Here is a 24,596-nt window from a genome sequence, read left to right as displayed (position 1 = left end):
TTCACTGACCTATTACATTTGTCTGAACAGCAAGAAATATTTTCCTGAAGAACCATGTTAAATATGGTGATACTTTCCTTGCCACAAATGTTTTTCTGAAGGACTACTCATTCTCCATTTTTAATAGGACTACCCAAACAAAGATGGTATGACAATGTCTATTATGCCCAAACATATCCTTTGCAATCACCAATTTCACCAATATTACACCATTACACCATTTATTAGTGTACAAAAGATCCTTACCTTACATTGTGTGTAATCAGGTATTTTGGAATGCATATATTTGTCTATTATTATGTATGTGAGCAAAACTTCTAACTCCTGAAAATATTCTTATTTGTGAACATGAAATACACTGCCAGTAGTAAGTCTGGATATGCAGATCATTAGCACTGACAATGCTGAATATCAGTGAATTTATCAAGCAGTCTTCTTACACCATTAGTCCTAGAATCATAAAATACATTGTGGGAGAGAGCACCAACTCTAAAGGAAGAAGGGTTTCAATTTTGTGGCTCCAATGGTTACTAAATGACTGAACTTAGATAAATCATATTGCACTTTTGGGCTTTAGTTTTCTAAAGTGTAAAATAGAGCTAATGAATTTTATTTCTCTAGACTGTTAAAGAAATTAGAAGTAACATGTATTAGGTTCCATGTCGCACATATAGCTCCTAGAGGTGCGCAAGAAGGGGCAAATAGATAAAAATGAGTTGGCTTCCCATACATCTACACCCACGAAATGAATATGCCAAATAAAAAGAAAAGCTATAAAATGGTACTTTGTCTATAAGATGTTTGAAAACATCTAAATTTATTTTCAGTTTTTATGCCTATATTTGGCATTAACCCGTTATCATCTAAAGCTAAATGTTGTATCTGTCTTTTCCTAAGTACACATTTCATAAATGAAAGGTGGAAGAAGAAATCAAGCCTATTTGTTGTTTTCTAGCAGAAATAACAACCCAAATATTTAAATACTGGTGGCTTATCTTCATTGAACACTTCCATGCTAAGCCCTCTACATGCTTACACCATTTATCCCTACAAAATCTCAGTGAAAAGTACAAACACACTTCCACTTGTGAATGTTCAGAAGGACTGCCATTACTTTCATTTTATGGATAAGAAAACAGTGACTCAGGAAATTAGGTATTTTGCCTAAAATCACACAGCGAGAAAAAGAATTTGAACTCAAGGAATCTGACTTCAGAGCATGTGTTTTTAACCATTATACACATTGCCTCTGTAGTTAATAGTTTGAATTCTCTACCATAAATCTTTTTTTTAAAAAAAGATTTTATTTATTTGAGACAGGGAAGGGGCAGAGGGAGAGGGAGAGAGAAACCCAAGCAGACTCCGAGGTGAGTGCAGAGCCCCACACAGGGCTTAATCCCACAACCCTGAGATCAGACCTGAGCTGAAAACAAGAGTTGGATGCTTCATTGACTGTGCTACCCAGGCACCTCTACCATGAATCTTAAGGAGAGAGAGGAGTGTAGCAACAATTATCATAGGCCATAAAGAAAGTCAGGGAGGAAATAAAAACCTGCCCAGCCAGTCCATGAGCTGGGAAAGGCTTTCATTTGGTTTTCTTTTTTTCATCTTTTTATTTTAAGAGCTATATATAAGGTGTTCTTTAAAGATTGGAAAATAATCAATATTATGACCCAATATGTCAAAAATTCACACTTGACTATAATTATCTTTTGCAAACTGTGATTTGACCCAACATACCTACCTATATCAGCATGCAATGTATGCTTTTTTTCTCAAGAACATTCCCCTAGAGACTTCATTCTACATCTAATACATTAGACAGATAAGGAGTTTCTATCCATAAAATACTGCATTTCCCATTAGTGTCTCTCAGTTTAATCAAACCACAGAACTAAAAGATACTGATAATGTAAATATTTACCAAATACTGTATTTTTTGCTTACTGCTTCTTGATCCATGTCAGGAAAGATTTATTTTACTACAATCAAGTGAACATAGCAAGTTAGAGCTTCTCTGGGAAATTCAACAACATTATTTTCATTTCAAAGAATAAATCTGAGAAGAGTTTCAGCTCTGCTAATTTGGTTTTAGGAGTTAATAATTCCCCGGCAAGATACAAAAAGCTTCTTTTTCTATTCTTTTATTATCACTTCATTTCCAAGTCTTCCAGAACTGACTAGACAGTAGGTATCAGATCTGAATTCTCATAGAACCTTGTAGTTAAATATTTTGTGTTGTGTAAATGGTCAGCTTGCTGTCCATGAGACTAAATCTTACCTCATGGGTTGCATTTTCATGTATAACTCATTGACAATCCCTCTTGGAACATGTCACCGTAAGTGGCAGAACCAAGACCATCTCTTCCTTAGATTCCACTACTCTATGTATTAAAATATATGGAACAGAAAGAGAAAATTAGCATAAATCTAACGTATCACATGTGGGCTATTCTCAGTCCATAACCATGAAGTCTCAGGGACCTGGAGAGAACTAAGAGGATGAGCGACATGATCTCAGATAAGTAAAATTTTAGAAATTAGAACATTTTGGGCCACCTGGGTGGCTCAGTGGTTGAGCATCTGCCTTTGGCTCAGGGCATGATCCCGGGGTCCTGGGATGGAGCACCACATCAGGCTTCTCGCAGGAAGCCTGCTTTTCTCCCTCTGCTTGTGTTTCTGCCTCTTTCTCTGTGTCTCTTGTGAATAAATAGATTAAATCTTTCTAAAAAATTTTTAAACAAAATTCAAACATTTTTACGGAAATTGGAAAGTAGTCTATGATCTAGCAGCTCTTTCTGAAGCTCCAGCCTTTCCTCAGTTTTCCACCACAGGCCTTCAACGAAACTTCCCTCAAGCCTCTAAGACTAGACTTACTAAGCATCCCCTCATCCCAGCTGGCTCTCACACTGAAGCCGTAGGTGGGTCTGTATTCCTCACTTGACCAGAGAAATGGTCAGCATGGTCATTAGGAGACACAGCAAGAGGAGTGATGATGGTAGATGAAGTTTTAGAAATAAGGAAATCATCCTACTTTCAAAGGGATTCTTTTTTTTTTAAGATTTTATTTATTTATTTATTGAGAGAGAGAGAGAGAGAGGCAGAGACACAGGCAGAGGGACAAGCAGGCTCAATGCAGGGAGCCCCATGCAGGACTCGATCCCGGATCTCCAGGATCACACCCCGGGCTGCATGCAGCGCTAAACCGCTGCGCCACCAGGGCTGCCCATCAAAGGGATTCTTTAAAAGAATCCAGATTCTGAACTCCAACCTCCATCTTTGGTGGTGAGTGTCCTAGTACCAAAGATGAGTTCACAAGTTGTTGGTAATTCATGTTTGCAGTGGTACAATATTTCTGGAAATCAATAGTAAATAGCAATATAGTTTCAGGATAACGGGGCAAAAGAACCAGGGGTACCTGGGTGGCTCAGTGGTTGAGTGTCTGTCTTTGGCTCAAGTGATGATCCCAAGCTCCTGGGATCAAGTTCCACATCAGACTCTCCATGGGGCTCCTGCTTCTCCCTCTGCCTATGTTTCTGCCTCTTTGTGTCTCTCATAAATAAATAAAATCTAAAAAAAAAAAAAAAAAAAAAGAAAAGAAAAGAAAACAAGGACCAGAATACAATGGAATAAAAGTAATAAGAACCCCCAGGAAAATCTTTATTGTGGGAAGCGAAAGGCATCCTGGAAATTAGTGCAAAAATTCAAACAGTTAAATGAAAAAAAAAAAAAACTTAAGGAAAGTACCTAGAATATGGTAAATAAATAAGAAATATAACTAATAACTGAGTAAATCAAAAGTCGTTGGAGAAGACAGTAGTGGTAGCATTGGATGGATGGCTCAACCTGTGTCCCAAGCTCATTTGTGTGTGCCTTGAACGTCACAGAGGCTGAGAAGGTAACTATATTTCCCAGACTCTCCTTCAGCCAGGGCTCTGGGGGTGATGTAGTTCTAACCCAGCAAGTGTAGCTGCAAGAACACTTGCATTTGAGTTCAGAGGAGAGAGATGCCTGACTGAGGCATCCATTTTCCTGGTGTAGATATGGGAAATGATTTTACTCTGGATACAACAGTTCAGCTGGCTGCTTCTTAATCCCAGATCATAGCTAAGGTGTGTAAACAGACCCAGTGCTGGGCCCCATGGCTCCCGACTCCCCTGCTTCCCTATTGTGGCAAATGTTGCCAATCCCTTGGGAAGTCAGTTCTGCAGAGTTGTTCAAAGTCATTCCTGGAGGCCTTGCCAAAAGCCTGCTTTTCCAGACCTTTCGACAATTCTACAAGTACTCACTGAATTCCTTTCTAAGTAAAATAACTAGAGAGGTTTCTATTTTCTGCAAATGAACCCAGAACTGATACAGAATGATAAAATTAAGGGCAAACACAGAAGAAGGTCAGAGGGGAGGGGTGACTAGTCAAATACAGATATGAAGAAAAAAAGATGGATACAGAGTCCGATAGGACAGGAAAGACAATGCAGAAACATGTACTAGATAAATTGTATGAGGTCACCATCTGCTAAGAATAAAGGAGGAAGAACAGGCAGGGGGCATGAAAACTTGAGGACAATGAAGGAGGCTCAGAAAAGCCATTATAGAGTACATCCCAGGAAATCAGTATAAGAGAAATAAGAGTTTTGTGAAGAATTTGTAAGGAAAAAAGGGAGATGATTATTACCATGCACAGTTATCTTAGACAAATGTTCCAAAAGGACAGTAGTTGATTCCTAAAAAGATAGGAGGCTTTTCTCCATTAAAGAATTGGCAAAAGAATGGTTTAAGGCATTCAAGTTACAAAATGTCTAAATAGCGAAAATTTCAAACTGTATATTCTGATCAGGTCAAGAGTGCAAATACAAACAGACTCTAGGATTTTTCAGTTATTCTATATTCACTACCTCAATTCAAGTTCAATAGCCTTTTCTTATGTTGAGTTTGGGTTTGAAGGCTATGAACTTTGCTAATCTGGTCATGAATATATGTACAGATACTGGGTAAAAAGTTTTCCTTTTGGACTACTGTCTTTACCCTTAGGGACCAAGTCTCCATAAAAGTAAAAAGCATTCCTGGTAGCAACCTTGGAAAGATTCCCGGAGTAAATAAATGTCTTTGACAGGAATGAGAGCCCTAATCCATGGGGCTGCATACTTCAGAATCTGCATACCAATGTGATTTCACAGGCAGAAATGATGCTGCAATATAACTGCTTTGGGCTGTTATTAAACAGCCACCATGATGCTAGAAAACCAACAAGTACAAATATGGAATGGTATTCTCTGCTCTTCTTTTCTTCCTAAGAATGTAAACATCCTAGCTCTTTCAGGAAAACACTGATGGACCAGAGCCTAAGTGGACATGTCCCTGTCCACTTTTTTATTGGATTAAATGTGAAAGACTGCATAAAGACCTTTGACCTATAAGGAACATTCTTCCTATAAGCCTTTATACAGAATATTTTTTAAAAATAGTTTTTAAAGCACTCATTAAAAAAGCATATGTGAAATCTAAGACTAAATAAATATGCAATCAGTAGAATCAGAATTACTCAGAAAAGACAGCCGAACTAGAATTTACTATTTTCAAATATCTTTTTATGTTTATTATCTTTTAAACTGTACACACAACTATTAACAAATTATTATGTTGCAATACCTCACACAATACAAATTTAGTCAGTCATCTAAAGAACCTATAAGTAAGCTCAATAGTCTTTTGAGTGGTCAAATACAGTTTAAATAAAGCTCACTAAGACCTATGTGCATCACTGTAAGTGTCTGGTCGTTTCTCATCCTATTTGCTCAATTTTATACAATTCTAGTAAGTTTTTTTTAATTGGGGTCTACAGAAAATTAGAAATGGAGAGATGAACATGCATCCTGTATAAAGACATTATAGTTAATATAGTGCAAAAGCCAGAAGGTAAAAGCCACAATTTAAAAACACATGAAAGTCTAAAAAAAGAAAAAGACTCAGAATATGGAATCATTTAATGAAGGGGTAAAAAAATCTCACATGCTCAATGGGACTTGATGCCTCTCTTGTGTTTGAGTAGAAGAATGGGCATTAATAATAATGATCTCAAGTCATTTAAAATGTTTAAATCTTATTTATTAGATTGATTAGATGCAGAAAAACATGTAACACCTTTTAGACAGTACCATCCCAAATAGGTAAAACAAAAAGTTTGCTATTTAAAGGTATAATTGGCTCTAATTCATTGCCACATTAGGTACTGGCTTAGAGTTCATAATTGGAGGTCCTAAAAACTTTTCTTGTACTGATGTGTTTACTGAAATGGTTTAGCTTTAGACACTGACTATGTCTCACATATCCAGATAATCCACCTGTCTGGAATGTTGTTTTTGCACAGCTCTATAGCCATCTGAAGTTTTACTATATTTGACTAAACTAGACAAAACAGCTTTTTCTTCAGGTTGCTCACACATAAAACTATAGATAAAGAAGGTAGACGTAACATGAAAAATGTCCTCTACACAATAAGGGTACAGATTTTTTTAAATATATAAATTCTATTATTTTGCTCTAGTAGCAAACTGGAGATCATACCTTAATTAAGCAACTAAATCATGTGACAAAGCATTTAGGATGTCAGGAAATCATTTTCCTTACATGAGATTGAAGAAATCCCCTGCATATTGCTAATTTGAGGCTCTGTTGAACTGCAGTACACACATACGTGCATATACACATGCATACATATAAGATACATCATGGTGCTTCCGCTTTGGAAAGAATCATGCAAAATTTTTGTAGAGATTTTAACTAAAGAGCTGTCAATAGCACAAATTTATAAATGTTTTGTATAGTTTTAATCCAGGAAAGTTGAATTCATTGCACCGAACATTTCCTTTAGTAAGAAAATGGGTAAAAGACAATGCCAATACTGTCTTCACATAAGTGGAATACTTGTCACCACCCCAGCCACAGGAGATGCTGAGCCGTCTGGTTGCAAAAAGGAGCAAACTAACTGATGCTGAGGCCTGGTGAAGTTAACGGAGGACTGTGCCCTTTCAAAGGAACGGCCAGCTTAAATGATCACCTCCAGAGCTTTGGTTAACTGGAGTTTCATTTAGCCCATTATCAGTGTTTAAAAGTGTGGCCTAGAGCAACAATTCTCAAACCTGTGGTCTTAGGACCCATTTACAATCTTATAAATGATGGCAAACTTTAAAAATACTTTGTCCTTAGGGGTTCTATTGATACTTGCCATATTAGAAATAAAGAGTGAGACATTTATAAATTTTGTTCATTGATCATAAAATACAGTAACTGGTATGTAAACATACATCATATGTTTTTACGAAAAATAAGCATTTTTTTGATGGTAGGATAATTTAATGAGAATAGTGACATTGTTTTCCATTTCTGTAAATCTTTTTATTCTCTGAGCTTAATAGAAGACAGCTGGATTCTCATATGTGCTTCTGCAATCATTTGGAAGTTTTTAAGTACTGAGAAGCTGTGAAATTCACAGTGGCAGGTGAAACTTAATTTTCTCTTGAAAGTTAAAATACTGGCAGTGTTTTCCTTGAAGTGACAGGTTCATATTGCTCATTTTTTGGAAGGTGTCTACTGAATACTCAGTCTGATTAACCACAGTGTGTCTATCAGTCATTCTTTAAAGTAAAAATGGTATTCCGTGAAAAAAAATGGCTAGAAGAGCATGCAGTGGAAAGGACTGCCAAAATGCCTCCTTAAGACAAATGTTCTTCAGTATTCAAAGTACTTTATGTGTATTTTCATTTTGTCTCACAGAATATTTTTTTATTTTTTAAAAATGTGAGCTCCAGATTTAATAAAATGCAAGCTTTGGGGGATCTGGGTGGCTAATTCCATGAAGAGTCCAACTCCTGATTTCAGCTCGGGTCATGATCTCAGGGTCTTGAGATTCAGCCCCATGTCCGGCTCTGCTCTCAGTATGGAGTCTGCTGGGGTTCTCTCTACCTCTCCCTCTTCCTCTCCCCCAACTCACTCTAAAAAATAAAAATAAAAAAAAATATTTTATTTTAATTTTTTTAAAGATTTTATTTATTTATTCATGAGAAACACAGAGAGGAGAGACAGAGACAGAGACACAGGCAGAGGAAGAAGCAGGCTCCATGCAGAGAGCCTGACGTGGGACTCCATCCTGGGTCTCTAGGATCATGCCCTGGGCTGAAGGCGGCGCTAAACCGCCGAGCCACCCAGGCTGCCCCCCTGTTTTTTTTTTAAATGCAAGCTTTTACTGCCTTATCAAGAATATCCTCGTATGAAGCCAGAATCTTGTTTCTTAAATCACATGGTGACAGTGAGGAATACAATGATGCCTAGTACAGGTAGGAGTCATTGCCCCAAATGCTAAGGTGCATGTGACTTCATCCAGCCTTGCTTTTGTCATCTGTGCAAATGTCAACACACTGAAAAAGACAAGCAACAATCTTGGTATTATTATGCAAATCATTTGAACTCATGGATCCCCTGAAAGCATCTCAGAGACAGGCCCTGGAGGTCTGTGGACCACACTTTGAGAACTACTGATCCAAAGGGACAGACGTATGTGATAAGCATTCTGGATATCTGAGCTGGACAGAAGGAAACTCCATCAAAGGTAATGCATGGGCAAACAGCCCAGGGAAGAAAAGGTTGACATAAACTAGGGAGGGATGCCTTTTGAAAACCTTGCACTGAGAGAGCACACCTGAAACCATCAATTCCCACTAAAGGCAACTCCGATGACCTAGGGAAATAAAGAAGCTCATTGTTCCGCCCAGTTCTGGAGATTAAAAGTCTACAGCCTGGGAGTAGACAATGAGAAGGAGAAAATCTTCACTGGGCTGGAATGTCAAGATTGCAATGCAAACAGCCCCCATCCAGTTTCCAAACTAGTGGCTGGTTCAAATTCAGTGAGCACTGTGATTGCAATACAAAGATCTCTGCGTTGTTTACCACCCAAAATACGTCTTGCACACAGTAAGGATGCAGAATAAGTGACAACAGGAGAAAACTGAATTTCCAAAGTCTGTCTCATTTCCCTTCAGTTCTAGGGCCAATAGCCACTCCCAAACCTACTTTGTATTTATTTTCTTTACAGTCTCTTTCAGATAGGAGATTACAACAAGGGTCTCATGGGATGAGTAGGGAATTCTCGGTGTGTTTGTGGAATGAATTGATCCCATTGAACACTGCACATCAGAGAGAGCGAAGTTTTCTGCAGCAGAGGCAATGGTCACACCACGACTCCCCAAAGCAGTTCTGCAGCTGCTCCTGCCAATCACTCCATTTCACCATCATCCCTCTGGCCCCAGAAGAGGTAAAGTCACAAGGCAATCAGTAAAACCTAAACCTTTCCAAAGTCTGGGCTTGGTTGCAATTCGTGGAGATAAGCACCTGAGCGGAGGCGGCACGAGGTGCCCGAGCTGAGGCAATGCTGCAGGTGGCAGGTGCCCGGGCAGTTCAGATCCGCTGCGTCAGCCCTGGCAGGTCCGCGGGAGCGCAGCGGGGCTGGGGCAGTGCCTTCCAAATCGCGTACTTCAAGAAGGGAAATTAGGGTCATGCCAAGTGCCCTGTGGGTCCACCTAAGGTTCTGTTGGTGCATTTTAATACCAGTCATGCCCCCTGCTGTGATTGACTAATACCTCTCCTATTTATTTCTGATTGAGGAGAGCCCACATGAATGTCATCATCTTGCCAAAAACTCTTGGGCCAGAGCCAGCCAAGGAGAGCCTTGCAGGGAAAGGCAAGAGCCCTCAGCTATCCTCTCTTCACCTAGTCAGAGGTCTTTCTTGAGTTTCTGTAAGAAAATGGAGTTAGAACTTGAAGTTTTGCTTCTGTTATCTCATTTGATTAATTAGTTAAGTAGGTAATTATGCTACATATTTACTGATTGTCTTTATGTGGCTGACAGTGTCCTGGGTTCTGAAGCACAGTAATGAGTACTGCCCTCGACAGCTTTATGTTCTATGGGCGCCTGGGTGGCTCAGTCGGTTAAGTGTCTGACTGTTGGTTTCAGCTCAGGTTAGGAACTCATGGGTAATGGGATGGGGCCCTGCTTCAGCTCTGCGCTTGGTGGGGAGTCTGCCTAAAGATTCTCTCCCTCTGCCTCTCAGCCCTCTCTTCACACTCCTTCTCTAAAGGAAGTACATATTTAAAAAAAAATCTTTATGTGCTAAGATAAATAAATTAGTAGATAAGTGTAACTGCTATCATTCAAGTCCACACAGTATGCAACGGGAGCACATAGCAGGGCAGCACCAGCAAGGATTCTTGGAGGAGGTAGGGTTTCCTAAAGGACAAATAAATGTTAGCCTCTTGAGGAGGCTGCAAGGGAGGCCTGAGATGCACAGACACAGAACCTAGTACACAGTGAGTGCTTGGTGAGTGCTGTTGTAGGACTATCCTTCCACAGTATGATACAGCCTCTAATTAATACTACAGTATCTTGCAGAGTACTTCAAATCAAATGCCTGTTAGCTCCAGCCTACAAAAGGGCCATAAAGATTCCATCTTTGCTATTCAAAGCCTTGGAATCACCCTAGAACTTGTAAGAACCATAGAATCCCTGCCCCCACCCCAGATGGATCAACTGCATTTAACAAGATCCTCCATGATTCATATATTCATTAGGGTTTGTGACATGCTAAAGGCTCATCAACCAGTGATGGCCTTCTAGGATAGTGGTTTATAACCTTTGGTGAACATCAGATCTCTGGGCAGGACTTTCAAAATGCAAAAACCCAGTTTTTATTCCCTATCCTCCAAGGAAACCAAATCTCAGAGGTTGGGATGTGTACCTACATTTTTAACAAGCTTCCCAGGGGCCCCTGAAGCTGGTGTTATTTTCTTTCTTTCTTTCTTTTTTTTTTAAAAAAGATTTATTCATTTATTCATGAAAGACACAGAGAGAGAGAGAGAAGCAGAGACACAGGCAGAGGGAGAAGCAAGCTCCTCGCAGGGAGCCCGATGTGGGACTCGATCCCGGATCCCGAGATCACACCCTGAGCCGAAGGCAGACGCTCAACCCCTGAGCCACCCAGGCGTCCCTGGTGTTATTTTCTATAAAATGCTGTAGAGAGATATTTTTGGGCCAATCATTTCTCTGTGTGGGTGTGCGTGTGTTTATGTGTGTGTGTGTGTGTGTGTGTGTGTGTGTGTGTGACAAATAGTTCTGTATTGAGTAACTTTCTTTCAAGGACTATCTCATTGACTCTATTAAGCTTCAAATAACCATACTTTTCAAGAAGACTAGAAGATGAGTTTATGATCACTTATTTTCAGATATTTTTGGCATATTCTTTTATTTTAATTATACAACTTTTATTACTCTGAAAACAAAGATGTTCCAAAACAAGATTGTCTGGTTTAGAAGTGGTAAATATAATGTGAGCCAGAGCACTGCTAAAGACTGCTTATATGGAAGCACTGTTACCTAAATTTTATCTCTACGGAGATCATGCAGGCAAATAACTAGTTCTTCAAAAAACCTGTGTAGCCTCCAGCCATACAAAAATAAAGGCCCAAGTACTGTTTGACAATACTTGGGCTAAAGGTACAATGCAAATATGACGACACGTTCAAATTGTTATTTACCTTACCTATAATGTTTGTTTTTTAGCTGGTCACAAAATCTAACATGCTAAAGACAATGAATTTCCATTTATTGTTGATTTTCATTTGAAACTAAATATGATAAAATTTCAATTTCCTCTCTATTATTACATCAATCTGAAGCAAAGAAATGCAATTACCAAGTGCTTGTTTTATAGGAAAAATTGTCTCCACATTAATTAAATTAGTTGTGCATGATATTTGGAGGAAATGGAATAGTCAAATGGCAGATAAATATATTAAAGTAATTTAATGAATTAAAGTTTGGTATAGAAACATTTGAGACGATTTAAGCAAGCTGTATCACAGCCTATATGAATTACAATTTAAAGGAAAAAATAAACCATACTAATTTTTTGAGACAAAGACTTTAATTTACAAATTGCAAAACAACATTTATGAAATACTGAGTTTTCTCCTCTTCCTATGAATCAATTTAGATTTCCAGGAAAATGTCAAATCTTTTCAATTTTTTTCCAAATGAATGGTTTGGTACCTATCATTCACAATACCACAACATAATCTCTGTCAGTGTTTAATCTCATTTATATTTGCTAAGACATAGTTTCTTTCATTTATAGTTTGCTGTTTTACAGAGAAATTAAAAAATCGGTGAAAATTAGACCAATATGCTTACAAGTTTCCACAGCTCACTTCACGTCACTCCCGAAGGCATTCATTCATCTACCAACTACTGAGTGTCTCCAGCAGCATGTATGTTCCAGGATTGCTTTCCAGGCTAGCCCCGGAGATCAGGAAAAACTTGATGATTGTACTTCCATCATAAAAGGCTGGTTTTATGACATTCCCGATAACCACAGAAAATTACCAGGATTCACAGTGAGAGGGGCACCTAACCCCATAAGAACTGATGTAATCCAACAACAAATATGTGTTAAGCATCTCTATGTACTTTGTTTTATTTATTTGCTTGTCCTTCCCTGTCATCTCTCTCTCTAATAATGATGTCTTACAAATTCTTTATGGACTATAATTATAGTTGATGGACTCATTTCACTTGTCATTTTCAAGGATGTAAAGAATGGTTTCTTGTATCTGGTTCTATATCTCACAGATTCCTTTATTAGCACACTTATATTTGACATGTTAATATTCCTTGAAACAAAAGCCAAAGTATGAGCTGATGTTAGCATTTAAGTGTATCAACCAGGTGTTCTGTTTCCCAATATCAGTGTTAAAGAATTTGAAATCCATATCAAAATGGGAAAGAGTATGATTAGGAGAAATATAGATTGACACTCCTACATTGAGAAGTTTCTTTGATGTTTGAATTAATTATTGCAAATTACTGCAAATTTACTGGATAATTTGTATTCTAGCATAAGATCTTCTTTTTTTTTCTTTAAGATTTTATTTATTCATGAGAGATACACACACAGAGATAGAGAGAGAGAGAGGCAGAGACATAGGCAGAGGGAGAAGCAGGCTCCATGCAGGGAGCCTGACGTGGGAATCGATCCCGGGTCTCCAGGATCACACCCTGGGCCGAAGGCAGGCGCCAAACCGCTGAGCCACCCAGTGATCCCCAGATCTTCTGTTCCTAAGAGTGTTAGCTGTGCTTCCATTTCGATGAACAGTCTATCTTGAATAAGTTCTTCATCAAAATCTCCTTTTGCCTTCATATATTGTAAAGTATAAGAAAGGTGTCAGGCTTATCTTTGGGAAGTTTTTTTTTTTAAGACAATAATTTTTTATTGGTGTTCAATTTACCAACATACAGAATAACACCCAGTGCTCATCCCGTCAAGTGTCCCCCTCAGTGCCCGTCACCCACTCACCCCCAGCCCCCGCCCTCCTCCCCTTCCACCACCCCTAGTTCGTTTCCCAGAGTTAGCAGTCTTTATGTTCTGTCTCCCTTTCTGATATTTCCCACACATTTCTCCTCCCTTCCCTTATATTCCCTTTCACTATTATTTATATTCCCCAAATGAATGAGAACATACACTGTTTGTCCTTCTCCGATTGACTTACTTCACTCAGCATAATACCCTCCAGGTCCATCCACGTTGAAGCAAATGGTGGGTATTTGTCGTTTCTAATGGCTGAGGAATATTCCATTGTATACATAGACCACATCTTCTTTATCCATTCATCTTTCGATGGACACCGAGGCTCCTTCCACAGTTTGGCTATTGTGGACATTGCTGCTAGAAACATCGGGGTGCAGGTGTCCCGGCGTTTCATTGCATCTATATCTTTGGGGTAAATCCTCTTTGGGAAGTTTTGTATTGTTTATTGCTGATGATGTGAGAGTGAGTGTGGCCTGGGTGGGTTGTTGCTACCCCTTTCTCTTGCTCACGGCTTCTTCTTGCTAAGGAATTAGACATCTTTGCCTTTTTGGTACCCCAGTACCTCTGGCTAAAACTCAGAGGACACCCTAACTTCTCTCCATGGACATACCTTGAGCCAATGCATTTTCTTTTTACTATCAAACCATTTATTTTCTTTGCAGAATATAGTAGTCATAGTTGCTGAATGCTCCAATTTAGATATGTGCTCCTAAGACTCTTGGTGTTAATGATCTTTTTTTTTTTTTTGTAAGATTTTATTTATTTATTCATGAGAGACACAGGCAGAGGGAGAAACAGGCTCCATGCAGGGAGCCTGACGTGGGACTCGATCCCGGGTCTCCAGGATCACACCCTGGGCTGAAGGCGGCGCTAAACCGTTGAGCCACCTGGGCTGCCCATTAATGCTCTTTTGAAGCAATTATTTAGTTGTTCACAGCAATGCTTTTTGCCCAATAGTTTTCTAAAGGTAGATATTTATTTGCCATTTTAAAACTTTCCTCAGTTATCAAAAAAAAAAACAAAAAAAAAAAACAGGTAATTTTTAGCAGTTTCTACAAACAAGCAGACCTGAGAATGCTGACTCTTAGGTCAGGAAGGGAGAAAGCTAAGAAGCAACACAATTTACTCTGTAGAATTCCCGAAAGACTCAGGAATTTGTGGGAATAATAGCTCCTTCTTGAAGTAAGGATGAGGGTAGGATGAAAACAGGAAGATGAAGAAGACATTAGAACACCCCTCCCCCATACTATTTCTTAATTCCCCCCCATCCACGCAAATGTCCTTTATTAATCCTACAGGACAACAGGCACAGTTGAAGGTGCCATATGGAAAAGGACTTAAGTGAAAGAGTAACTACTGGATAGTGAGAAGGCCCCCCAACCCTGCCACAAGCCCTCTTCTGTCTGGGCTCCCAGAACTCTGGCATCTGGACTTTATACCTTTTGGGAAGGAGATTGAAAGATTCTGATTAGCTAATCAATAAAAATAGACATATTAGGACATTACCAAGAAATGTCCCAGTTTGATCACTCTACAGTAAGCAGATACCCAAGGAAATCTCTTTTAATATAAAGGAAAGCTTCTATTATAAAAGTCAGACCAAAATAAGCAAAGAGCAAACATAAAGACGGCCAGGAAAGGAAAACACACATACACACACAAATAATCACTAATATCTTCAGAGTGATATGAAATTCATGAAACAGAAATGGAAGGATATAGAAAAGAATGAGAAAGACTCTCAGAGATTAAAAATATCTCAGCAGGAGTGAATAGCTCAACAGAGAATTTGGAAGATAATGTTGAAGAATTTTTTTAGAATCTCCTAGAACCTAATAGGTTTAAATATCAAGACAAAGAGATGAGAATAAAAGGAAAAAGCTTAAAAAATTTGAGAATGGATGCAAATAGGCTAGTGTCTGAATAATAGAAATTTCAGGGTGAGGAAACAAACAAAAATTATCAAATAAATAATTCAAGAAAACTTCCCCAAATTAAAGGACCCATACACTAGAATAAAATACACACAAACCAAGGCACATCACCATGAATTTTGCAAAAAAAAATCTTATAAGTTTCCAGGAGAAAAAGTTATATACGTAAAGGATCAAAAATCAGAACTGCTTTGGTTTTGTTGGTTTGGTTTGGTTTGGTTTGGTTTGGTTTGGTTTTAGAATTGCTTTGGACTTCTTACTAGCAATACTGAGGCTCAAGCACAGACTATAGTACCTTGAGAATTCTGAGAAGGTCTTTCCAGCTTAGAATGTTTATTCCTAGAGAAATTATGAATTAAGTATAAGAACAGAATAAAAATGCTATCAAATATTCTAGATCTCACAAAATTTAGCTCTTATCACTCTTTTTTAGAAGCAATTGGAGAAGGGTGCCATATAAATGAGGAAGAAAACCAACAAAGGAGACGTGGGATCTAGGAAGTAGTGATCAGCTCAAGAGAGAGAAAGAGGACTCCTTAGGAAAAATCAGAGAGGGAGACAAACCATGAGAGACTCCTAACTCCAATCAAAGGGTTGCGGAAGGAGAGATGGGTGGGGGGATGGAGTAACTGGGTGATGGGCATTAAGAAGGGCGCTTGATGGATTGAGCACTGGGTGCTACATTATATGTTGGCAAATTGAATTTAAATTTAAAAAATTAAAAAAAAAAAAGAGGACCCCCTAAGATGATCACAAAGAAAGATTCCAGGAAACAGACATGCACCTCGCAAAGAGAGTTACTGGTCCAAATTAGAGCAGGTCAGAAGACTCTAGCATACAAAATAGATGATATTGATAGAGTTCCTGATGTGATTTAAAAGAGTAGAAGGATTATTTAAACAGATGGGCAGAGTGTGGGGACAAATTAATGACAAATACTTAGAATACTAAAAAAGAAAGACAGCTGTTAATTCTAACAAGAAAAAATTGGGGCAAGAAAGGAAAAAGTACTCATAGCATATTATAAGGCTTAGCTTTATAATCTAAGCATTGAATATTGATTCAAACAAAATATGATATGATTATAATGGAAGGGTAGACTAGGAGCAAAGGGGAATTATGTGAGCTTGAGGCCAGGAATAGGGAGGGGTGGCAGCACTATATAGATCTTCACCTTCCATCTTGATAAACCAATGGGTAATGTTTACAACAGAAAGAAAAAGAGGAAAGAAAGAAAAGAAAAGAAAAGAAAAGAAAAGAAAAGAAAAGAAAAGAAAAGAAAAGAAAAGAAAAGAAAAGAAAAGAAAGAAGGAAGAGAGGAAGAGAGGAAGAAAGAAAGGAGAGAGAGGAAGAAAGAAAGGAGAGAGGAAGAAAGAAAGGAGAAGGGAGGGAGGGAAGGAGAAGGGACAGAGGAAAGAAAGAAGGAAGGAAGAAGGAAGAAAGGAAGGAAGAGAGAAAGAGAGAGAAGGAAAGAACACAAATAAGTGTGTAGTTTCAAATAAGAAGAAAAACGGCCAAAGGTAAAAAAGTCGCTTTTGGGAAATCCAGAGCTGTGTGGTTTTCTATCACAAGTTTTCTTTTCTAGAGCTATTTTGTTCTTCAGGTGCATGCAACTCTGATAAAGAATAAAAACTAAATTTAAAAAACATCATTATTTTCTTCCCCAAAGTTTTGAATTTTTAGTATTCTGGTTACCAGGTATACTGGATTTGAGTACCTGGGAATCTAACTTTGTATATATAAAAGCTGTTTTGATTTATTCAAGATTCTACAATAGAATATTAAATAATTTCGGTTTTTAAACCATGAAAATTAGCCTAATTCTTGTCTAATTCGTCAGTGAACACCGCATATGTAGTTAAGGAAAATATTAAAGTGCTGTTTTTATCCCAATATATTTTTTTAATTTAATTTCAATTTGCGAACATATAGTATAATACCCAGTGCTCACCTCATCTTGTGCCTTCCTCCAATATCTGTTCTTAACCTATAAGCCAGTATTAAAATAGGAGTGTATATGTAAATGTATAAATGTGTGAGTGTTATATAAAAGACTATGCTCTATATAAGATATTGAAGTGAAAAACAGCTTTCCTTTTTTTCTGGTCAATTGATTCATTCTTCCTTTAGCTGTGTGTTGAAGGCCTGGAGGCCCAGGATGCTTTACAACTTCAAGGGATGCCATAGGATACATGTTAGTGACACCCCCTGTTGGGCACAGGGTCAAGGAGAAAACAAATAGTAGATGCAGAATTGGATTGATTTTTGACCTCTTGAGAGGAAAGTGTGAGGGTAGAAAGAAAACCAGTGTGTGATACAAATTCTATAATGGAGAGCTCAAATAACATTCCACTTCGCTCCACTCATATGAAACCCTAGACCTAAAAGACTTGTCCCCAGTAAATGATTGAAGAAATTTGGCACTGAAATTTTCTTGACTTATGTCTGAGCAGAAGTTGAAAAAGAAGGAAGGAAGGAGAGAAGGATGGAAGGAGAAAGAACAACACACAGACCCTCTGTGCAAATGGTAGAACTGAATTCCAAAAAGTGGAATTAAATGTTTTAATTCCTTCAACCTGCCTATCTTTGCTTCCTGTCCCTCCTGTCTACCTCCCTTCCCCTTTCTCCTGGAATCCAGCCCTGGCAACTCTGATGGTGATGAAGTCATAGGCTCCAAAATATGGCCATGGTATGAAGGCAGCAGCACAAATTTTTAAACAGCATTTCAGCAGCACACCACAGTGCCGAGAAAGGAACCTTGTGTAATGTGAACAACTATGAGCTCGTGCTATTTTATTAATCCAGGGTGGTGATCCCTGGGTGTTGCATTACCTGTGTGTGTGCGTGTGTGTATGTGTGTGTGTCTTCTGCAGTCTCCTATTTTATACAGCAGTCATCAAGAAGTCTTCCTCTTCTTGAACATGGCAGAGGCAGAATGGAGATTACTCAGTATTAACCCTAACTCTGGGGTTCTCCCCAGGGATGTCTTTGACATCAAAAGCAAAGAAAGGTTCAAATGAGAATGACCTTCTCTGACATCCCTTTCTAGACTCCGCCTCTGCATGTGTCAGTTTCTTCCTCCTTATCACCTCATTAAGTCACCAAACATTGCTACCTGGAAGGAAAGATTGATGGAGTGATAACTGGCAGCTCTCTTGTGACCTGCAGCCAGTGCATTTCCATTTGCTTATTAAAGGAGTCTTGCTTTTCCCCAAACAGACCCATATTCTGAAATTCCTATTTAACTTGCCATTCTCCAAAGCTCTTTAACTTTTCCTTTGCCAAATCCTCCAGAGGAAAAATAACTTCTTGGGCCAGAACATGTTGGTATTTAACATCTTTACTTCAAAACCTTTTACAAATGTCAGGCAACAGTGCAAACCTTTCAGAGAATAGTAGATTAAAAGAAAAGTCTTCTCTGTGTTTGGAATCCACCCTGTATTTCCCAGCATGTCCATCCTGTCTTGAAATCTGATTTCCCCTTCAGAGTCCAGATCAAATAGCTGCTCTACCTGAAAGTTCTTCCCTTGATTCTCCTCTTTGCCCTCCAGACAGAAATATTTGCAGTCTATGAACTCATTAGAAACCAGTTTGAATTTCTCTTGTGGCAGTTTGTAACTTATATTTTAATTATCAGAAAACATAGCATCTGCACTCCTAAATTACATCTTCATGAAAACAGGAACCTTGTTTTAACCTCCTATCATTTGACATGGTCAATTAGTAATAACAAGAAGCACAGCTAAACTGTTTGCTATGCACACACCATCTCTAATCCTCACGACAACCCTGAGAGGCAAGGAGTATTAATTAATTCCATTTTGCAGAAGAGAAAACGAAGTCCCTGAAATGTGAAGTGGCTTGCCTAAGATCACACCTTCAGGGAATGGCTGGTATTTCAAGAACCAGGTCATTTCAACCAAGATCTGTCCTCTTCATACCCTGCTATAAGACAGAAAGAAAAGGCGGGAAGGATGGATGGAGGAAAGAAAAAGTTTAAAATCTCCGGCTTTCACTCACTTGTTGGAATAATACTTCACAAACTCTCAGAGTTGTAGAGTTGTGAGAGATTGAAGAAATTAACACAACCTGGCCTCTGCTTCCTACACAGAGAACAATGAAGACCAGAGAGGTTAGAAGTCTTCTGGAGACTAAGAAGGAAGAATTACAATTTCTAAAAATCTTCTTGAACAGTTTTCTCATTTGCAAATACATAGGATAATGTCTAAAAATACAAGATAACATCATTCTCCTTTGTTGGTTCACAAGAAAGGAACTATTTTGCCTTTAAAAGGTGCTTTGTTACTTAGTAGTCATTACAGTACAGTTAATGCTTCATGTGTCAGCAACCTACCTCCTCCATACTTTTGGACAGCATGAAGGCAGCAGAGTTTAGAATATGACCAAGCCAGTGAAGCAAATATGTATATTCAGGGCCAAGTTCAAGGGCTTGTAATTGTCCCCAATTAACTGCTATATACATTAGAAAAATGTGATTAGCAAGCAAGGACAATTATTAACCAAGTCCTACATGGCTCTCAATCCAGAACTCTGGGCTTTCCTAGCTCCATGCCAATGCCCCACCCCCACTGGTCTCCAGAATCCTAATACCATCTCCTCCAGGAAGCTTTCTTTCCTATTCTTCCTCAGTGCCACCCACCCCCACCCCCACCCGCAATCCCCAGCAAATGCACTGTGGCAGGAATCAGGGAGGTCTAAGATCTTGGAAATAAGGAAAGGGGGCTGGTTGTATATGAAAGTTAATGCTGAGGTCAACAGTAACAGATGAGAACAGGAATTTTCAAAGTAACTTTAGATGAAAAAAAAAAAAAAAAGTAACTTTAGATAAATGGACTTAGCATAGTCCAGAGCAGCCTAATGGAAGGTATTACCATATCAAAGGAAAGAATGTGTCTTTCTGAATGAGTTGTCCAGAAATAGAAATGAGAATGGGTAGGGACAAAGCAGTGCCCATAAAAGTACTGCCCAGAAGAGAAAGTATCCAGACACCGGCTTGCTGTGTGCAATACCAGGTGCTTTCCAACCATGGTGACAGCAGGCACCCACCATCTAATCGTTCAACTTACACACTTTGTTCTCATTCCACACTCACAAATTCCAGATTTACACAATCATTTGGTTTCTAAGGGAAGACAGGCACTGGCCAGAAGATGCAAATATTCAGTCTTCTGGTCATTATGTTTTTTCCCTCTCTTTAAAGGAAGAAATCAGAATCCTAGCTTATCCTGAGTCTCCTTTGTCTTAGGTAGCATGAATTAGTACCCCACATTGGGTTACTGCCTCACCAATGAAGAGATTGCTATAGAATCTGTATAACTGAGGATCAGGTCCTGGACTGGGCCACCTTGCAGAGATTTTTCCTCAGCCAGTCAATCAAACTGCCCTACCTCATCATAGCTTCTTTCCAATTTCAGTCACAATGAATGGACTTCTCCTCATCTCACAAATAGATATTTATTGATCTCTGTCTTAGGGCACAGTTTATGCCTTGTGTTATTTTTATCTTACAAAAGTGTATGTTGGGGCACCGGGGTGGCTCAGTTGGTTAAGCATCTGCCTTGGACTCAGGTCATGATCTTGGGGCCCTGGGATCAAGCCCCACACTGGGCTCCCTGCTTCCCAGCAGGGAGCCTGCTTCTCCCTCTCCCTCTCCTCCCTGGCTCATGCTCTTTGTTGCTATCTCTGTCTCTTTCTCAAATAAATAAGTAAAATCTTTTTAAAAAGTGTATCTCTCCTTTTGATAGTAGGTTGTTTTATTTTATTTATGTATTTATTTATTTATTTAATTCAGTCACTGTTTTTTTAATGACAAAACAGAAATGAGTAAAATACTGTCATGTCCTCTATACTCAGGTTGGTAGGGAATGACAGATATAAAAACAAGTTATATATGTGGAAAGGTGATAATAAAAATATTTATAAAGAACAAGAGTATTGCAAAAGAGTATTGTTGGGTGGCCCCCCAGAGAAGGTGTTGTCTGAGATAGATTTTGGAAAATAAATAAAACTTCACCAAGAAAACCAGAAAGAAAAACCAAGGGGAAAACATATGCAAAGGCAAAAAATTATGAAATGACCTGGGAACCAAAACACAGTTTAGCATTGCCAAAATGTGAAGTGCAAAGAAGAGAGTTATATAAGATGTGTGGCTGACCAGGTGGAGAGAGGATAAAAAGTTGGTGTATGCCCCAGATGAGTTTGGATTTTCCACTGGAGGTGATCACCAAAGCTAGCAAAGGCTTTTAATTACAAAAAGAGACTGGATCAGATTTGTGTTCAGGAAGATATATTTAATACTACTATGGACAAGGGAATAGAGAGAGGTAAGACAAAAAATGTAGGATTAGATATATAGATGACTAGATAGATAGAAAGACAGATAATGAAGGAATTTGGAAACATCCAGACTAGCACTAGTCAGTACAAACATAATGTGAACAACAAATGTAAGCTATATGTATAATTTTAAATTTTCTAGTAGCCATATTAAAAACATAAAAAGAAACACGCAAAATTAATTTAAATATATATATTTAGGGTGCCTGGTGGCTCAGTTGGTTAAACATCTGTCTTTGGCTTTGGTCGTGATCCTAGGGTTCTGGGATCAAGCCCAGCAGAGCAGGGAGTTGCTTCTTCCTCTCCCTCTGCCCCTACTCTCCCACTTCCACTTGGGCTCACTCACTGGAGCTCTCTCTCTCAAATAAACAAAATCTATATATCCAAAATACTTATTCCAATACATCCAAAATATTTTTCTTTCAATATGTAAGCAATATAAAAAGTCGTTAATGAGATAGTTTACATTATTTTTTCATTCTAAGTCTTTGAAATCTCTTGTGTATTTTATACTTGTAGGGCATCACAAGTCAAATTAGCCATGATGCAAGTGTTAAATAGCCACGTGTAGCTGGGGGCTACCATATTGGACAGCAAAGGTCTAGACAATAAATGATGAGGCAGTGACTCATACAGAAATGGGAAGGATGGGATATACTTACAATGTATTCACAAGATGAATTTTTTTTAAGATTTTATTTATTTATTCATGAGAGACACACAGAGAGAGAGAGAGAGAGGCAGAGACAGAGAGAGACAGAGGGAGAGGGAGAGGGAGAAGCAGGCTCCATGCAGGAAGCCTGACCTGGGACTTGATCCTGGGTCTCCAGGATCAGGCCCTGGGCTGAAGGCCACGCTAAACTGCCAAGCCACCCAGGCTTCCCCACAAGATGGATTTGATAGAAATTAGGAACTGATTTATATCAGTAATGAAATACTAGTTGACTATAAAGTTTTCTAGCTTGGAAACCTGAGGATGACAGTTGCTCAGCCAAACCAGGGAAGCAAGTTTAAGGGAAATGATATGATGAATGTGTTTGGGTCTTATTGAATTTGAGGTGTGTGGAGGCCATCATGACTACAGGTACAGTAATGCGTACACTAGAAGTGAACAGCGTACACTATATAATACTTCTGTGTTTCAAGTTCTGTTCTGTTTTTGGTATATGAACACATTTAACCCTCAAAACAACACTGTGAGATGGGTATTACTATCATCCTCACTTTACAAATGAGAAAACTGAGGTTCAGGGAGAATCAGTTATTTGGCTCAGGACTCAGAGTCAGCAGTTACCAAGTGGCAGAGCAAAGACTGAAACCTAGTCTGGCTTCAGAGTCAGAGGTTCTGGTCACACATTCTACTGTCACTCAAAAGCAGGGCCTATGGAAGCACCCAAACGTGGGTTCAAGTAACTCCTCCTTCACTTACTAATTGCAAGTGACTTTGAGCAAGTTATTTAATTATTGAACTTCAGTTTTCTCACCCTTAAAATGGGAATAATATGCCTGTCGTAGCCATGATTGTTGAGAGAGATGACTGACATACATAATATATATAAAATGTTCATCACAGTACTAGGTATACAACAAACAGTCAATAGTAGCTGCTGGGATTATTACATATGTTGGATTTGGAGCTCAATGTAGAATTCCAAATTGGGATATATATTTTTCTTCAAATACCTAACACACTAACTGGTCTGAGTTTTATCTTTTGAAGAAATGGCTTTGGCTCATTACTAAGACATATAGTTAAGAACTCCACAGATGAGAGCTATCGGCTGGGGCCATCCTGCATCAAAAGCTAAAACAATCATGGGCATTTGGATAATGAGCTAGCAGAGATGAGTGTTCATGGCACTGAGACACTGGAAACAATTGCACTGGAAGTAAATCTTGCTCTTACTTTTAAGGAGACTAAAAGAAGAGACTGAATACATCATGAGGACACATTCATTTGTGTGCACTTTTATTAATTAGTGATAAAAAATGGCAAATAAAAAATATTTTAGCAAACAGAGATCTACAGTTATTTGGTTAAAGTCCAAGAAAATTTAATCATAAGGTCTAGGTTTATCACATTTCCCCACCAGATAATCTCATTCTTGTACGGGCAGGCTTTTGGATACAAAAACAAAAGACAAATTAAATAAGATAAATTACCAAAAACCATAAACAGAGGACATCTTGCTCTGCAATCCCTGGCATCTGTAACTTTAGATTTCCAACATGTTAATGTTAATTACATGCCATTTCCTGCCAAGCTTATGGTCATGTGATCTAAATTTGCATTGTAATTAGCTTTGCCTTTCATAAAACACTGCCTTTTTTCTAGATGAGAAGATGCTGGATGCAGAACCTCTTAAATAGCCTTCAAGAAGCCCTCGGAAACCAGCTAACACTCAAACTCTTCTAATCCCCCAGTCCATATCTTGAATCAACATTGAACCATCTAATCCCAATTGTCATTCCTTCCCTCAATGCTTTAAATTCCATTTAGGTGGTAGGTCTTCTCTTTCAAATCAGGGCTAAACTAATGACCCACTTAATGCTCTGAATGCCAAGCTCATTTGATTCTTCTCATCTCAGATTCCATCATGAGGACTGCCTAGGAAAGCTCTCCTCTACAAGATGTTCAAGTGGGCCACATACCTGGCTTGCCCAACAGGCACAGCAGATAAGTAACAAGTATGTTTATAGATTTTGTGGTGCTCCAGCTGTCACTGATGTCAGTGTTTTCTGCTAAAATTGGTGTATTTTTTGCTATATGCCTCATCCCCTGGGCAGTTCAAACATCACCAGCAGGGCACAGTGGTCTGAGGACACCCAGCTCCAGAGAAAGAGTAGATTCTCTGTAGGAATAAGACTACTTGTCAGAATGTTGCCTAATATA

At 38.7% G+C, this 24,596-nt stretch overlaps 1 protein-coding gene across 4 annotated transcripts in view; it reads right to left on the bottom strand.

Annotated features, from left to right (window-relative positions):
• The window catches only part of SYNPO2 (synaptopodin 2), a 181,155-nt gene that overhangs the window by 43,162 nt on the left and 113,397 nt on the right, over nucleotides 1-24,596 (bottom strand). The window contains exon 1 of one of the 4 annotated variants that reach the window (XM_077882456.1): nucleotides 3,419-3,436. The exons of the other annotated variants lie outside the window; for them this stretch is intronic. The gene's annotated coding sequence lies outside the window, so the exon portion shown is untranslated. Of the gene's footprint in view, nucleotides 1-3,418; nucleotides 3,437-24,596 lie in introns of those variants that run through there. 4 annotated transcript variants of the gene reach the window in all.

The sequence above is a fragment of the Canis aureus genome, chromosome 33 (genome assembly GCF_053574225.1).
Source record: "Canis aureus isolate CA01 chromosome 33, VMU_Caureus_v.1.0, whole genome shotgun sequence".
In the NCBI taxonomy this organism is placed as follows: domain Eukaryota; kingdom Metazoa; phylum Chordata; class Mammalia; order Carnivora; family Canidae; genus Canis; species Canis aureus.
This window is presented reverse-complemented; position numbering and strand designations above follow the sequence as displayed.